The following is an 18,310-nucleotide window of genomic DNA, read 5'->3' as shown; positions in this document are numbered from 1 at the left end:
GGGTCGGGGACGGTTATGGAGTCCCGTGTCGATATAGGATTTCTCTTTCATCGGAATCGCACCTCATTGTCGAGACGTTTCGATAAGTGACAAGCGATCACCGCCTATCCTCGGTGGGTGGGCAGAATGCTGATTTTTTTCTCTCCGCCGACTTTTCCGGGTCCATTCAAAATTTTTTGACCCAGTCCCATGGATGCCCGGTCCCGGATCTAGTTCAGCGGGGGCTCGGTCCCCTTTAGACTTCGCGACGGTGCGAGGTGGAAGCACAGTTATAGCTCGCCACTGGAGAGTGGAATCCCGACTCGAGGAGAATTTCGAATTAGATCATCGCATACGCATTCTGTGTTGGAAAACGTTTGAATGTGCAAGGTGTCCTCCGCCCACGTCAGGCGCTATTTATGTGCGTTCTCGCGGTCCGAGCTCCGGGGCGACAACGTCGAAGCCGGTTTCGCTCGTGGGAAAAGTCAGTATTCTGTGCATTTCTGCTCAGTTGTGGTCACCGGATGGGCTTGGAGAATCGATGGACTTTCCCCCAACCAAAGAATTGGAGGCCCAACTGGATGCCCCGACCGCGACCCGAACAGATACCGCAAGTCCTAGAAGCAGGGGAAACGAACGGAGCTGCTGTCGGCGCTCCGTACATTTCTTTTATACGGATCGATCGATACGACACCAGATATATGTACATAGTCATCGGTGGGGTTCGCGATCGTTCCTTTCTCTTAAGCATTACCAGAAGGAAACGATCGGGGTATATTTGCTTCGCCGCGGATGGATGATTTTCCTAGCACGCCATTTCGAAAGCGGTGCTTTCGCGGAGATGCGATTCCGGTGTGCTGTTCCATCGGATTGGGAAGAAGCGAAGCATAGACAAACAAGTAATCAACAAGCCCGAAAACGACGTCGAATCGGCGTCGAACAAACGGACGCACTGAGCAGGCCGACAGAAGAACAGCAACAGTCATCGGCAGAGCGAGCACTAGAAGAACAGCGTCCAGATACAGCAACGCCGGGAGTGCTGCTACAGTGGCCGCTTCTTGTTCTGAGGCGGAGCCTCCCCGGGCTGCAGCAGCCAGATCAGGCAACCAATCAGGCGTGTTCAGACCAAATAACCAGAATCCTCATCTGTCGATACCGAAGCGGCGTTCCGACCGAACACCAAATCACTTGTGGTCTGATTACCACTTAATATCAACACAGGCCGGCGCAGACAGCGACATCTAGTACAGGAGCCGCGATAATGACGGAACCAGAAACTGAAACAACTCTCAATATAGTGCGTCTGCAGCAGCGCACCGGAGCGAGTTCAGCTGCTCGATACGTCCACGTCGATAGATCCACCGATTAGCGGATCGCGCTCAGACGTCAACACTCGGAGCACCCGCGATCGATGCTCTTCCATGTCATCGGGACTCTCGGAGCGGTTTTCCTTGCGCGGTTCTTCTACCGACTCGGATTGCGGAACTGAGCTGAGTCGCTACATTACGGGCGGTCCGCAGGTCAGGAGTCCAGAAAGGTTTAATAATAATTACATCCGTAACGAGAGGAAGACTCGTAAATGAATCGGGCTCGATTGCTTCCCTTTGTCTTCGGTCCTGCACTACGCGTTATCAGCGCGGCCGAATTGACCTGATAGTCAACGATACCAGGTGCTCCTTTAGACACCGGTGCGGTTGAGGCACATTGCCAACAATAATTTACGTTGTCTTTCTCGAACACAGATCCGATCCCGATTTCCTTCTCCGTCGAGCAGCCCAAATCGTCCAGATTGGACTCGTACCAAAGCCACAGCAGGAGCTGAACTTTCCATGTCCGGACAATTCGGATCCAGATTCAGCGTTGCGATCATTCGTGCGGCTTCTTCAGAATACGCGTCTTCTAGAGACACTGGTTCAATATAATCTCTCTTCGCTGCAAGACTGCCGGCACCCGACGGAACTCTCACTGCTCCCATGGACTAACCATTGGTCCGATGATCCCAGGGCTCGGCCTCAGAGCTAGCACCTCGGCGACAATCAGCGCATCGGATCGATCGGTCGATGCCGCAAATTATTGGCATCGCCGTGATTTGCAAGCAGTGATTATGCATCGCGACCAGTCGAAGTTTAGGCATGATTTAGAGGAGAGCGACCCCAGTGAAAGTCACACCCTTGTTCGATGAGGTCACCTATCCGATGGCATAGACGACCTTGAGCCGAGTTCCCCGCGGGCTACAAAAATGTTAATTTAGACTCGTTGCTTCGGACGATCAATGATTAGTCTGAATATGGGCCGGAGTCTGGCGAACTCGAAACAATCTCGGTGAGAACAACGCGATTGTCGGATGCGGAGCGATCTCCGCGGTGTTCCATTCCATGAATCGTCGCGCCCGACATCTAACGAAGATTTTGTGCTGAAGGGAATGCTCCTTCGGCAGGGAGAGCTTCCTCTTCTCGGGGAAATGCTCATGATCATATGATAATGATTATGAGATTGGGCATTTTCTATCATGCTTCGGATTCGGGACAGCTATATGAATGTGTGCCTCGACAGCAACAAAATGGGTCCTCCTCCAGAAGTGGATTCCGGCGCGGAGAGCGCGGTCTGAGACAAGGCCGGTGGTCAACATCGACGGAGAACGTCCAAATATTTGGTGGCTGAACGTGATGCTCGAAGGGAGAAGGGTCGCACCTGTGAGCAACTCTATTAGAAGCGACAGATCAACAGACGGAGACAGCCAGCGGTTTGTTGTTTGCTGAGAGGATGAATTTCCGTCGTTGCTGTATAAATGACAAGCAACGCGGCGGTGGGCAAACAGTCGGAGCTCGCTTCGTACAGAATTCAGAGATCGTGTTTTGACACAATCTCTCTCCCTCTGGCCGGGCTCATTCAGTGACTAGTTTTCTGGCTTCCTGGGGTTGAGACAGGTCGGGATCGGGCGACCACCCGCACGCTTGTACGTTGTGCACTGTCCAACATCACCGCTAGCAGCAGCGGCGGCAGAAGCAAACACCTGGCTTGAATTCCACCACTTCTTGCGATTCCCATTCACTTTTGTGTCGATGTGTGTATTTGGAGAGTGAAACCGCCCAAGGAGTTGTCGTCGTCGTCGTCGCATGCTTGCTCGACGGAGAATGCATTCTACGACGATTGTATCCAGTAGAAGAGCACTCCGCGTTATCAAATCTTCCTGACAGCGAAAGAGGTCCGGAAGCAGCGCTGCATGCCACAATGTGCATGTATCGTACGGGCGAATGCTTTGTGCTAACACGTTGACATCGCCTACCACGCGAAATACAAAACGCAGTGACAGACATGTCGATCGTTCCGTCGGTCTCTCGATCACCCGCGCTGTTTACTAGATTTCCCCATGAACGGTGCGATACAGCGCTCGAGGCTCAGGAGGAGCTCCGGGCCCTGGTTTCATATTCAGCTGACTGAGATACGGGATCAGAGCTCTATCATCGTTGTGCGGCTCGAGCCTCCAACAGTGGTGGACTGTTCTAGCTCAACGCTGTTGTGGGCGTGAGCCTGCCGCATAACATAGACATTAAAATAGAATAGCGAGATTATCGTGCTATGATACATAAGGCTCCCATTATAGGAGAGCATTGCGGCGAATATCGCGCGGCGCACGGCTCGCGGCCGACGCTGCCCGACCATATATTAGGACAATCTATCTGGAGGAATGGTTGACAAAACTGTTAGAAGAATGGCTCGCAACGATAAAACGATAGCACGGCGCACCCTCTAATGTTCGGGCATTAGCATGTCGAACGTATTAAGATAGCTGGATCCTGCCGAATGACCATAGATGTCAGCTCTCGTGACGTACGAGCAGCTCTCAAGTTAACGTCTCCCTGAACTGCTCCGCCAAGAGATGTCGGTGCACGGCGCCCACGTATTAGGGAGATTACTTGAGCAAGTGAGGGAACGGCCCGACCGCGTGCCGTTACGCGCGTAACGGAATCGAAAGGCACGGGAGAAAAACTCTTCACCAACGTAACCGTCCCTGCGATGTTGCTTTTCACGCTAAATACCACGAAACCATCTGAACAACACGGCGTGCGGCACTCGCTGCCCACCTCGGATACCGATAGATCTACGTGTACGATAAAATACAATATCCGCTGATACCATCTCGTGCCAGCGGAGCAAGCTAGTCCAAACGATATACATACGTAGACCAGACATTATCTGGAATACACAACGCTCGCAACGATAGGCTCCACGGAAATATGCTGTGATAACGATGGACGGCATGGAAACTTTCTTTCCAGAACATTGATAAGCGCTCACGAAGCTGGTCAACTCACTCGAAGAACCGGACATCTGTTCAAAAATTAAAAGGAGTCGATAAAGACTAGTCATCGAGCTCGCTATGGTCCCTTGCGAACAATCGTCAGACGACATGAATAATAGTTCCGGACCGCAAGAATCTCCTAGGCGAGGAATGGGATCGACTCGGAGCAATCAATTCCAGAAGTCTTTTCCGCGGACGACAGAACATCCTCGTTTTCGTGGACCGCTCTGAGGATTCCGGGAACGCCGCGACTTGTGACTGAATAAATCGAGCGGATTCGACAGAGAACCTCCTGGACTCACGATGAGCCGTTTCAGATGGGCAACACTGAGCTCCCGCGTGTGCCGTGATTTCCTAAGTGAGACGAGAGCTATGAAGATTCATAGCCAATTTAGCCGATCCTGGACAATGAAATAGTATGGACCATGAACGTGACAAGTTCATGCATGATCGTCATAAAACAGCGAGAAGAAGAATGAAGGGGCTCGTTTTCAAAATGGCCCTACTCGAACTGAACTGTACGAAAGCTTCGACATCCCAATGCGTCGTGTAATGCGAGCGTATCTTATCTTGATAGGTGCGCTCAAATGGATGTAAAAGCCTTAATAAGCAAAAGACGATGGACGGGCCAACATACCGAGCGAGAAGAGGAGCGAACGAGCCAGCGAGCGAGAATATGAAATTGCGATAACGCTTGTAATAAAAATGTTCGACTATCTTGCCCGTTACCACAGAGTTTGCAAGATTTATGGGTTAAGTAAAGTGGTGCGAAAAAGCACTAAGCTACGACATTAGTACAAGGAGTTCGATGATGATAAAAAGGGGGGCCGGAGACAGGCACACATGAATTACACGTAGCATGGAATTTTAGTAAGCAGGTGACAAATGAAGTCGAGAACTTGTAGCAGAAGGAGCCGAGAGAAGGGACGGCGGCGGCGATCCTTCGTCGCCGGGATTCTCGCGGAGACTGAAAACGTCAATGATGGTTCTGCATCCGGTCTTCACAGGGCAGAGAGGCGAATAGGTCGGGCTAAAAGTACATTGTAGTCAAATTCTCTCACGAAGTTCTTGAGTTGATCAATGTTCGTATAGGGAGCACGCAGTCGACCGCGAAGTTCTGATTTATTCCGGCTTCTCGGAGACCCGGAATCGACTCGGTTGAAATCGAGCGGGAGGACATCTTCGAGCTCTCAGGTGTTTTCTCAGCGAGAATAGGAGGCTTTACTCACTCGGACAGGGAGTAAAGATAACCCGGGCGAAACAATGGACCACGGACAAAAATAGAAGAATCGCCTTGCTCCATGCCGTGGCGGGCCTTGATCGCTTCATCGGATCCAGATCTATTTGCGAAAAACTACAAACACACGAAATCCGAGGCCTGCCGAGAAGATTGTTGACAGAACATGTCACCACATGATATAGACTCGTCACCACTTCGAGGAGGGCCGATGATGAGCAAGCAGCGGATCATGTATCGCCGCAGCATCTGTGTTTGATTTTGGAGTTAGCCAACCCGCTACGATATCCTCTCTTACTTCTATCGAATCTGATCGAATCCGACCATATCGGCTTGGTTAGCTCCGACTCCTCTGCTTCGGTCGCTCTGCTTGCTTGCTCGCTCGCTCACTCGCCCAATCGGTGGGTGGCCGAGGTGTGAAAGGCAAATAAAACAGATAGTCGTGGGAGTGATGTCTCTGTTCCGGTCGCTCGTTCTTCCTGAGCGCGCTTCTTCGTTCCATGGACTTCACTCTGACAGTATTCTCTGACTGTCCCTGTTCCCCCTGGGGGGAGCCCTTGCGGATTATTGATCCAGAGCAAGCGTCCCATGAAGTTCCTCTCCGGAACTAAATAGGAAACGATCCCTCGTTTTCACCAATTCAAGTTATATCAATCTGAGGAAATATTTGGGAAAATTTTCGTCTGAACTCACCCCCGACGGTGTCCTTCCGAGAAGACGGATCGGTGTGGAATCAGATCGAGCTCGATAATCCAATCTCAGAGGATTTCGGTTTCTAAATTTTCCTTTGTCAAGTTCATGATTGACAAATTTGAAATTTAGGGAGTTAGGCGATTCGTTCCTCGACGAATCAAAGCGTTGCATGCTGTTTGCGAAGTGATATTGGAGTTAAGGGTACTCAGCCGCTCAGTCATATGGAAGAGGAGAGGTAGCAGATGGTGCCTATCCTATCCTACCCCGTGGCATGCCTGATCCTAGCAGCAGCAAGCTCTCAGAGAATCTGTCAAAACTGCTTAGCCTCCAGTTGAGAAGCCTCGAACGAGCGAATGAGCGAACGAAGGGAGCAAGGGAGGTAGCTGTCGGGCTGGCTGGCTGGCTGGGTGGCAGGCTAGGTAGGAGAAAGCCAAAGGGACTTTTGTCTCTCGCACGAATCCTGTTCTGCTCAAGGTGTCAAGCAAGCCCTGTCTACACTTCAACATGTTACGAAACTTGCAGCAAGCAGCAACAATCACGATTCTCAGGACTTATTACTCGAATAGGAGAGAGCTAATTTTGAGAGGTATTAGAGCCGGCTCCGAAAAGGCTGCCTCGTGTCCGCAATGTGGTGACATCGATCAGAGCGCTCGGGTTCGAAAGCTCCGAGCGTGCTTATTTCCCAATGTCCCGATCACGGGAACCTCTACTCAACGAGCCGTAGAGGGAGATTGCCCGATAGAATTTTCAGCTCCTACAATATCGGGAATGACTTGCGGGATGAACGAGCGGAGATGCCGAATGGCGAGCCGATGTCGAGGCAATCCGAGACGCATACACTGCCGAAGTTCGAGTGAAGCATTTTTGCACAATATAACATTTTGTGAAAAGAGCAAAAAAAGTACAACAAGGAGACATTTGATGACAAGGTTTGCTGCATTGAAAACGTTCTGTGTATTTGGTGCCCCTTTTGGATATTTTTCTCCTCAGCATAAAAACTACTGTAGAGCTCTGTGTCGCCGAACGAATAGGCAGACACCGTTTCGCTCGCTCGTCCGTCCCGTCGCTCGGACCGAGAGAAGTAGCAGAAAAAAAACGCATTTCGAATAAGTGAGAGGCAACAGGAGGCTTATTATGAACGCTCGACGTCGAGGAGCTCGGTGTACATCGCGCGAATGTACCGGGGCAAGGCGACTCTTGTGTTCACCAATCGTCTCTATATTGCCAAATGATGCGTCTTGACCCTCATGGATCCCTCTGGGTGTCGGGACGGTCGACATACCATGACGACGATGAGCTATCCTCGTCAGACTCGCCGACTGTTCCCCACCTAATGAGAGGACCGAGAATCCTCGTACAGCAGAACGATTCCGACCATATCTCCGAGCCTCAAACCGGGTTACGACATTTGGAATATTGACGGATACGGGAAACGAAGTCTCCAGCCGTATGAGCGAGCTCGTGCCCGCGCGGCATTTCCTCGGAAAGGCACCTTCAGCACACGAGGTGCCAGACGCCTATCAAGAGGAGGGAGTCATCACTTCGGGTTCCTCCTTCATCGTTGGCTCAATCGCTTCTCCAACGTCGGATCGAGAGCGCTCACATTATGATCCCGGATTTTAGGTAAAATGAAGCGATTGAAGATGACTTGATTGCTCGGACAGATCGTCTCGAGCAAGCCAGCAAGCAGAATATACAGAATGGTGTTTTTGTATCTGATAGCTCTGCCATCAGCCTCAAGCAAATGGCGGACATTTTTCCTACTTTCGAACAACCAACGCTGCCAGCAAAGCGTGTCAAAACATCAGCAGCACAGCAGCGGCGGCACAAAAAACGAGTCTTCTTGGAAGAAAAAACCACGTCTAACACACGCGGACACGGCGCAGAAAAGCGCGGAGCTGGAGTCGCTTCGTCAGTCGATCGTCCGACCGGCCGGCCGGCTGAAGAACGATTCGGGCACCGCACGGACAACGGCAGGCGGGCGGGCGGCGCTATTTCTAATAAAATTTACGCGGATCATTGAGCAGGCGCACAGGCGAAAAAGCGGCGAACACTTCAAGAAAAAAAATTATGTTTGGCCCACGACTTCAGAGCCTCTTTTCAAACGTTGCTCTGCGCCGCGATGTCGACGACGATGAGGACCGCTAAGACCGAAACGAGCGACTCCAGCGATGCTAAGAGCACGGGCAGCTCGCCGTCGAATCATCATCATCGACAGAAACGACGACGATGGAGGGGAACAACCATGAGAATCGCCAAATCGCACTCCCTCCGAGTGAAACTGGAGCACAATGAAGTTAGCGGTGAGCGAAAAGTACTTATCCAAACAGTTCCGGCGACGTCGAATGAGTTTGGCGATTTTTTCACTTCGTGCGAGAATTTAGACCACATGAGCGCAAGTGGCGAGAGAGCAAACAAATATCTCCTCCTCCAATGGAAGCAAGAATCACAGCTGACCAAAAAGATAATGAGCTCTTCATTTCATTAAAACACAATAGACAACGTCGGTTTTTTTCCCTTGACGCTTGAGAGCACGCAGTCCATCGAGCATTGGGAAAGTCTGCTCACACCGATCTTCGAAACCCGCGAGTCTCGCACATGTCTAGCGCAATGATCGGTCGAACTAGACATGGGACTTCAGCTCTGGGTCGCGTCCATTTAACATGAGGAGATCCTTCGCTGAGAATCGGGCTCCGAAGGCTTCCTACAGGAGGAAGCCCCGATGACTGATAAACGCAGAAAGTCGCTCAGCATGCCAGATGGGCTGATGTCAGTTTTCGCATTTTCAAATTCAGCGATTATGCTGTTCGTTATCTGCATGTGATATACAAGTGTGCACTTTTCTGGTGAAGAATATGACGAGCACGATGATATATGGTCGAGAGACCGCTCCTTCATCCGTTCTGCTTTTATCTTGCACATACACCTAGGTATCCGTTCGCTTGACCGCCGGCTCCGGTAGCTTGCCTCCCCGCCGTCACACACTGGCTGCCACAGCCGCTGACAGACTACATCTCATGCAGATCCCTTACAATGAACGCGCTGGAAGCGTAGGAAATCTCGGCGCTCCAGAGTCTGCGACTCCATCAGCAATTATGGTGACCGTTGTTAGGAAGTGATGCATGGGAACGATCGATGAGCGATGCACGATACCTTCGCTGCCCATGCAGTTTGAGCGTGAACGTCTGTCGTGACATCTTGCGAAGCACCGCTCTCGAGTCGTCGTCCGAGTATTCGAGGGAATAAAGAGAGCGACAGGCGAATGGTGGAAGGTGTCTGGGTCGAGAGAATGAGTTATAGATGTTCAGTGGGTGTCTAGTTGAGATTGATTGAAAAGGCCTGATGGCCGGATGTGAATGACAGAATAAATAGTTTATCGGCTGTCCCGACAGTCTCGAAGATCATAGAAGGTCGATACGAAATGTCTTGGAATCTCTCTTAGATCTGAAAACGAGGTAGGCGTCGTAGTCGTTGTCGCGATCGTTGTCGTCGTCGTCGTCCATTCTCATCGAGCTCGTAGATCTCGAGTGTCACGGCGCGCACCTTAAATCACACATCCATACATGATGCAGTTGGTTCTTTCAAGGGGACTCTCCCGTATACTGGAGACACGGATTGGACACGACGGATTCTTCGCAGCGTACTTCTCCCTCGAGGTGACTTCCGGTCCCGAATCATTGCAGTCCCACGAACGCTCTTCATTAGGACGCAATTTCGAGAATTCTCCAGCTCGATGTGGATTTCACTCTGTGGTCGGGATTAACGAACCCTGGTCCTTGTTAGCAGGAACGAGTAGCGCTCCGTTCAAACGGTAGCCGCCGGGGTGACATTTCTGCGCGTTTCTCAACAGTGACGTCCTCGGCGCCACTCGTCTCCCTATCGTAAGTCGCCGCCGAGTCTCTTTCCTGCACCCAACCTACGGGACGATCGAGCAGGCAGGCAGGAATCCTCGGACCGGTTCTTCTCCCCGGGATGCTCCTCGCCCACTCGATCTCCGCTACTGGAACGCTTTAGTGCCTCCTGGAAGAGCTCCGCGCAGCACGGGAACAGACCTGATGCCTGTTTAGTTGTGCCTGCTAGGTCGGTCGGTCGGTTGGTTGGTTTGTCTATCTATCGGAAGGCGGCCCCGTTTTCAGTCGTGTGACACTCGAGTCCTGTCTGTACTCACTACGACGACGACCGCCGCTGCTGCCGTCGTCGCGCCGCCTCCATTCACTCCCTGCGGAGACTGCAGTCCTTAGGCGGCAATGGTACTGCTGCCGGTAGTCGTCGTCGTCGTCGTCGTAGTAGCGGTAGTATTCGTCGCGGTGGAAGTGGTCCGAAAGCTGCCTTGTGTTGTTTCTGTGTCGTATAAGTCAAGGTGTCACCAACTGGCGTCATGTAGACTCCACCAAAAACCTAACGTCGTTCGCCGCCGCAAATATCAGTCAATCAGACTCCAACGCCAGGTCGCGACGCGACGCCATAGAGCGGAGCATCCATTACTGCGGCGGCAGCAGCAGCACCACCGACAGCAATGGCCTGCTTAACTGTCAAAGGGACCTACAGACTGACGAACCAGTGACTGACTGTCGTCAACAAGAGCGACTGCTACAGCGAACAAAAAATATCCGGAATGTGTTCTGTTCGAGGCATTCAAGGAACTTTCCTGAAACTAATTCATTCACGTTCGGACGTCTCGTTCGTAGTCCCATCTCGGAGTTGACATGCTCATGGGAGGTAATTCTGGAAAACGGTCGTCTCCCACTCCGATCCGAGCCCCTCCCCTACCCCTTGCCTCCTCCGATGGTCAATCACGCGCAACTTGTCGTTTTCCTCGGCGCTGGTGTGCTCTATCCTGAATCGAACACTCCCGATGATTTATTTATTTAATATTCCTCTACAACTGATCAAGGATGACTGCCCCGAATCCGATGGGCAACGGGGTGTCGAAGAAGACGAGGACGTAGTTCGTAGATTGTAAGGAAGCGCCAATATGAGATATCCTACGTTCCGTGGGACAACGAAGGTGTCATGACACTCGTTATGTTGGAGTCGACTAGAGTTCTCGGAAACAATTTATTCACTGTGAGTGGCCTCTTGGTCTCGCACCGTACAGGTAGCGCCTACTACGGAGGCGGTCACTCCGGGGTCGGTGCCGAGAATTAATAATGGAGTATTCGGATTGCCATCCAGTCCATCGCCGATTTGCGCTCGGCTGTGAGGGCGAGAGTGGGTGGTCATGCGAGTTCCTCGGCAGGGGGGGGGCGCTCTGATAACTTTGGGAGGTCGCTCCCATCCTCAGAACCAACGGCGCCCGAGAAACTGATCCAGGGAAACGCAGGTATCCCTTTACGAAAACGGCAATCGTCCCACGCCGGAAATAAAGTCATTCGAGTCCGATCCTTGCTTCAGTAGTGCCGGGTCTCCTCTCGCAAGTCGATGGAGTCAAGCGAGTATAGACACCCGGAGCTGTTGAAATATGTTGAAATATGAAACTCACGTCAAAGAGAACTTGAATCATACATATACGCCTATGTCACCACGCCCTGTCGTGAAACTTTCTCCTTTCAACATACGTAATACCAACACCACAGCCACCCCCGACGTACGTGTCATAAAGCCACAAAGGTCCAGACACCGTCGCAGCGGAGTCCCGACACCGTCTGCAGTTCGTCTGATGTCTGTTCCGCCTGCTCGTCCGCCCGTTCGCTCAGTCGTTCGTCCGCCGACCTGGCCGAGCGACCGACCGACCGATGGACCGACTTACTCCTGACTCAAAAGCGTGAATAGGGACGTAACGCTCAAGATCGAACGAGTGTTTGAGCGAGTAACCCCCGAACACCAGACAGACAGATCTTGGCCGCCTTCTAATTATTATGTTTAGCGCAGGTTTCACTCGGCCTACGATCGATGTGACGCCTTTCCTTTTTTCAATATTTACTCAATGGCACGGCGCGCTGGGTTATCACCGTCGGATCAGCCAAAGACTTGTCTGCTAGCCGTCTACTGCGGCGTCCGCTATCTCTGGAACCGAAGAAAAACAATCGCTCGGGATGATTTTTCGGAGGTTCCCGGACAGTCAAGTCGAGAGTCACTTGACTGCCGGGCAACGACTGTGCATGGTCAGTGATCGATAAGGGAGCTCGAGAAGGATCACTGGGCATTCTGATATCGAGTATGTTAGCCTCATCGGTTCCTAGAAAATGACAAATCATGTTTCCCTCCTCGGTCCGCTGGAAAAAAGATCAAGTCCTTCCGTCATTGTCACCATTCCTCGGTGGAGCAGGGAATGCTTGAGGATATTCCTCTCTGCGTGTGGTCACATGTATACGGAGCGCCCGACGGAATTCAGCGATCATCCATGAGACTCTGCACGGTAATTGTCATGATAGTAATTGTCATCGACGTCCGAAAACGCTCATGTATGCAGGACTAACGTGACCCCACGGTGGGGTTTTCCGGCGACCCAACCATTCGCAGCGCCGCTAGCGCTGGCGATGCTGGTAGTGCTGTGAGCGTGTCGTTTCTTTTTTTGTTTCGCTTGTGGCTCTTCGTCAAAGAGTGCCCCCGACTTTATTTTCGTGATCTGGCGGTAACTCAAACAAAGGTTTACGCTGGCTAATCGATCGCCGTCGAGTCGTGCCGACATTTTACGCTCCTTCGGCAAACACAAAGACCCACAGTCCAGTGTGGCCGAGTGCCGTCCGCCATCATCGGCGCTGCCGCCGTATTTTCGCATAACTGAGTGAGCCGCTCCTACGAAACACACACGACCCGCTACGCGAATGAACGCAGCCACGAAAGACGCGATTCTGGAAGAACGAAGCGAACGTCAGCGACGCTGTGAGCTCGATTTTCGAGGGGAGAACAACTCCCATTCGATGATCACGAGCCCGACGCTGTCAAGATTCTCATGCCGTAGACCCATAGGCGAAAAAAACTGATGCGAATCTGCTCAGGGACTAGAGGCACTGAGCGCCGCTGGGGGATCGATGCCCGGCGAAGATCGCGGCAAAGCGAGCGGAGGGGAGCATTTTCTAATAATTGCAGCGTGAAAGTCAGCGTGTAATAATTTGCTCGACTCGGATCGTCCCCGTCGGCCGTGCGGTGGGGTGTGTCTGTCAATCGCACGAGGTAACACCTTGCACAACTGGCTGCTCGACTTCATACATCTAACATCCGTGTGACTGGCCTCATCTCATTGCCGCACTCGGGTTCGCTTGCGTATCTCTCGCGAGTCGGTCGGCCGTCTGCCCGGATGTCGAGCGGATGACATCGTGACGTAGCTCGTCGTTTCAACGAGTTTATGAGTGAACGAGCGAACGAAGGAATGAATGAATGAAATGCGTGACGGAAGAATTAACATTTCAAATCTGTTCTCTCGGGCTCCCATATCCGCGTGCAGCATATACAACAGGTGCACTGTTCTGTGAACTTGTCCTCCCTACGGCTCCTGACAAGGTCGTTGCGAACCGTGCTGGATCGAGGGTCCGTGCGAACTGTCATAAACTTCCCTTGCGTTCAGGCGTCCCCACTGCGCGCCGTCCGATCGTGAATTGTTCCAACAACGTGCAGATATTTTCCAAGGAGCAGCTGAGACTGAAACACGGGGATTCCCTTGATGGGAGCGAAGTGAACCGTGAGCGGGCCGGGGTGAGGGCATCTCGCGCTGATAACGTTGAAAACTTGCACTCGATGCCCGCGCGAAATGGATCGCACGTCCTCAGTCGGCGATGAGCGCAGCGGGTCGAGCATTTCGGAACTAAACTCTGCCATAAGTAAGTTACTCAGTCAATCGGGAAATTAGGGAGAAGGCGAGTCAACGGTCGACAAGCAGGTGAGTTCGAGTCCTTGTCGAGAGCGACTTGCAACACAATGGGGACACAGCTATTCAATCTCAGTTTAAGAGCGGGGCGGACGCACGGGCGGCTGACACCGTTGCCTGTTCGTCGGAAGGATAATGTGTACTGTTGTACAAGCTCCGTGCGCTGGCATGCATTATTAACTCGTTAGAAACTAATTGGAAGGGTGACAGGCATTGTCGAAGTCTAAAAAGATCATTACTACTCCGACCGTCCGTCTGTACGTCGCTCCTCCGGACGGTCGGAGCAACCCGATCAAGGGTAAGGCGTCTGGGGAATCCTTGCTATAAGCTCGAGCGAGTGTTAGAGAATCAGCTGAGGAGACTGCTGTCAACGCCAAGTCGATGACACTGACCTCGTTGAGGCAGCGGGCTGAGAGCTGCGATGACAGTATTGAACTGAACGAGGGAATACGAAGCAAAGCCAGCCAGCTGTTCCGCTCGTTCTTCGTTTCGTTCAGACGACGAATTAGCCAACTTAGCACACACGAGCGCTGCAGGCTCGGTCGGACGACACGAGACACAACTTTTTAACTCCCAGGAGTGCATGTCACCGAGACAGCAGCGACGGTTTCAGTTGTTCTCTGGGATTCTTGCGGGGTTTCCTCTCTGTGCGTAACGAGCGCCTTTAAAGCCTGACGATCAGGTGTTCGTCCCGCTGACTTGAATGTCCTCATGCAGACGAAAGAGAGGAAGCTCCTCGCATGGAGCGATCCCTGGACAATCCGTTCACATAACTTTTTCGGCGGTGTACAAGCGCATGACCGCATGTTCGAGACTGGCCGCGTTCACGCACACTCGGTCCCAGAGAGAATTCGGATGAAGACGCCTGCTTCAATATCTCAATCAAATATCGAATCAATCAATTACCGCGAGACGAGTAAATCCATTCCATTCATGGGCCTCACGTTCCCAAGCCATAAAGGGTTGAATCAGATGCTTGTCTTGTGCGTTTGACCACGTTCTAATTGCGTTAGCCCAAATCTCCCTCATCGTTGGCCTCAACATAAGAGACACTCAATGATTGTAAATTGAGTTCCTAGAACACTGAAGTGAACATTCTCAGAGATCGGGTCGCTCGGCTCTGACAGCGCAGCATCGATAGAGAGACAGTCAGCAATATACAATATATATACCGCTAGCGCTCTCATCTTCAGGCTACCAGAGAACGGGGTATAATCGAATCTCGAGACAAGGACCAGAGACTTGAGATTCGTTCTCAGACATCCAGAGCGAACTCATTCGCGCGAGGCATAATGGCCGACCAGAAACAGATACTCATACAAACAGCGTTCCGATAGTCGCGGTGACCGCGCAGGACGGCACGCCGACTGGGGGACAGCTCGGCCTCGACAGCTGAGAAAACTCGATCACGTACCGACGCCGACGCTCGTGACGTGGCGAGCGTGGCTGCGTGATTATCGTGCCGTTATCGGCAGAAGCGACAGCGAGCAAACAGAAGGCTAGGCAGAGCAGAAGCTATCACAGACCACATTCGGAATCGCAGCGTAATCGAAAAGAGTTTCATTACCACCGCACCGGTTGAACGCATGACTTGCCGCGCAACTGAAAGCAAACTCAATGATTAGATCTGATGATGGGGGCGTGGATCGTTTAAACACAGCCTGCTGTTGCTTCTCGTGCTTCCTGCCACTGATGCCGCTATGATCGGCATTCGCTTGCTCGTTCACTCGGTCAGTCAGTCACTTCTACACAGCAGCACACGCCAGTCGGTCACACAGCGAGCACGAACAATCTGATTGTGCGTGGATCGACAAATCAATACATGAATGCACACGGCGCATTCGCATACGGACTGAATATGTGAAGCGAAGATACTCCGTCGGAGTGTACTGGCGAATGGGCCAGCTCCTTTCTCCTGTTCGTGCACATCGAAGAAATTTTGCGTGGAATCGTAAATATCCGTAAGCATGATCCCTCGGAATCCGGGGGCTCGTGCGACTGGACTCATGGAACCTGGCATCCTCCGAAATGTGATTCCTGTCACGAGTATGTTGATCGAGAGGTCTCATGGGCTCCAGATCATATTCCCGAATCAGCTGCCGCTCAATTTGTGCAGGAAAGTAACTTCTGCACGGGATCATCGCCAATGGTTGCTGTTCATCTCAGACGGTCGATGTCACGTTCCGTGCTTCTCCCGCTCCCCATCCCTGTCATCCGGTGTCTGGAAATGTTGAAATCCAACTCGCATCCGATATGGCAATCCGGGCGCCTGGGGTACTGAACATTATAGCTCGAGTAAATATTGCGCGTGGGTGAATCGGTTCTCTTGCTTTTTGTTGGTGTTAGCCGCTGACTGACTGACTGAATGAATCTCTTCTAGAAGTAGGAGGATAATGTTTAGACGGAATCTGGAGAAGGCCTCTCCTGCGAGCTACCGGAGGAAAACTTCCTTCCGCCCGTGACGACTTGCTCTCCATTGCCTGGTCAATGTTCGTCTGCTCTTGGTCACGAATAAGTCTCCCAGACACCTGATTCGACAGACCGCAGATTAGACAAGTCCTCTCCCACATCCCTGAATTCCTAGTACGCGAGGGGAGAAGGGGGCAGGATCTCAGTCCTGCTCCCCGCATGCTCATCGGAGTGCACTTTCTCCAGTCAGAAAAGGAGAAGCCCTGATTATCCGCACTCACTTGACTCGTACCTGACTGGTGGCTCGTCGCTGACCGAATCCTCTCAAAGATTGTCGGCGATCGAAGAAGTCAAGCTGACAGAGTCCGTGGTCTTCGCGACTTTGTAGTCGGCTCGTTTAGGTTTCTTCGAGCTTTCCCGAAATGCATTGTGTCAACAATCCATTGAGAGCGGCGTCAATCGTTTAATGGCGTGGAAGATTGCAAACGCTCGATTTATAATCCCGATAGACACGCCCTTCCGGCGAACCACAACACCATCAACTTACCTATTCTCCCTTTGTGGAATGCGACGAAATTCAACGACAGCATTGTAGGGACTCTGAAAACTGTGTCGTGTTGCGGCATTCACAGAAAGGAGGGAATAAATAGAGACTTCAACGCCTTCGTCGAGCCGAAATGGAGGCCGCTTCTTTTGCTCGTTTGATCGCAAACCAAGTGCCGATCAGTGACTCGTGGCCTGATTTCGGGACACGCGGTAATTCCCTCGATGTCCGGGAATTCAGGATCGAAATTCGTGACTAGTTCCGTGCAAGGAACGCTCTGAGCTCAAATTGACGCGCGGAATTACGTGCGAAGTGCAGAACGGGCCGGCCCCGAGAAAAGAACCCCGGACCGGAATACTCATGCCAAAATGAGAAAAAATCGTCATTGAAGGATGACTGAACGATGTTCCAAGGGGGAGGGCCGCTCGTGTGATGGGCAGTTAGCGGCAGAGCTTGCAAGAGCGCTTGTGTTCAATGTGGTTTTCTGGTTTTGTCAGATGGTGGTTCAAATGAATACCTGGGACTCGGGTTCGCAAGCGCTTCAATGAACCTATTTGAAAGAATGAATTATAGAAACATGTGTCCTCACGAACGAATATTCAGAAACAGTGCGGTGTCTGGCGACAGAAACCCGTGATCGAGGCGGCGGAGAAAATCCCGGAACCCTTCGATTGTCGAGCGATGACGCCAACAGCCACCGAATTCTGAGCGAAACGGACGAGTTGCCGAAGGAACTCGCGACGGCACGGATTGAAGTTTCGAGAGGTCCCGACCCGAACCACCGTACGCTCTGGGAAGCGTCGAATGTTAGTTTGCCTTCAAACACGTTGAGAGCAATGGGCGTCACCAAATCCTCGTTCATGAAACCGCGACCTCGACTCTACAAAGCCTAAATACTCCTCGCTCCAATGAACAGCTTTTTTTAGGGCCGCTTTGCCTGCGACTGAAGACCAACACTGCTTGTGTGCATACAACAACACAGTGACTCGACACAACGGCGGCAGCACATAATATAGATGTCAGCTAGAAAACATTTTGACACCAATAGGAGGTGTGGCCCAACTCAGCCGAAAGAGATTGATGCTACCTTTTCGCAATTGCCGACCAAACGACTAACCGACCGCCAAGCGGTGGACCTGCCGATCTGATCAACCGCCGAGTCCGCCTTCCCTCCCGAGTCCCTTCGCCGCCGCCAAAGCGAGCCGACCGAGCATCGCACTCGTTCACTGTTATGCCATGCGTGATTTTTACATTGAGCACATGGAACTCCGATCCTCAGTCCGAACATTTCGAACATTTTGAAGCTAGTCAGCCAAATAGAGAGACATTCACCCAGTC

Source organism: Galendromus occidentalis, unplaced genomic scaffold, assembly GCF_000255335.2.
Source record: "Galendromus occidentalis unplaced genomic scaffold, Mocc_1.1 scf7180000077191, whole genome shotgun sequence".
Classification (NCBI taxonomy): domain Eukaryota; kingdom Metazoa; phylum Arthropoda; class Arachnida; order Mesostigmata; family Phytoseiidae; genus Galendromus; species Galendromus occidentalis.
This window is presented reverse-complemented; position numbering follows the sequence as displayed.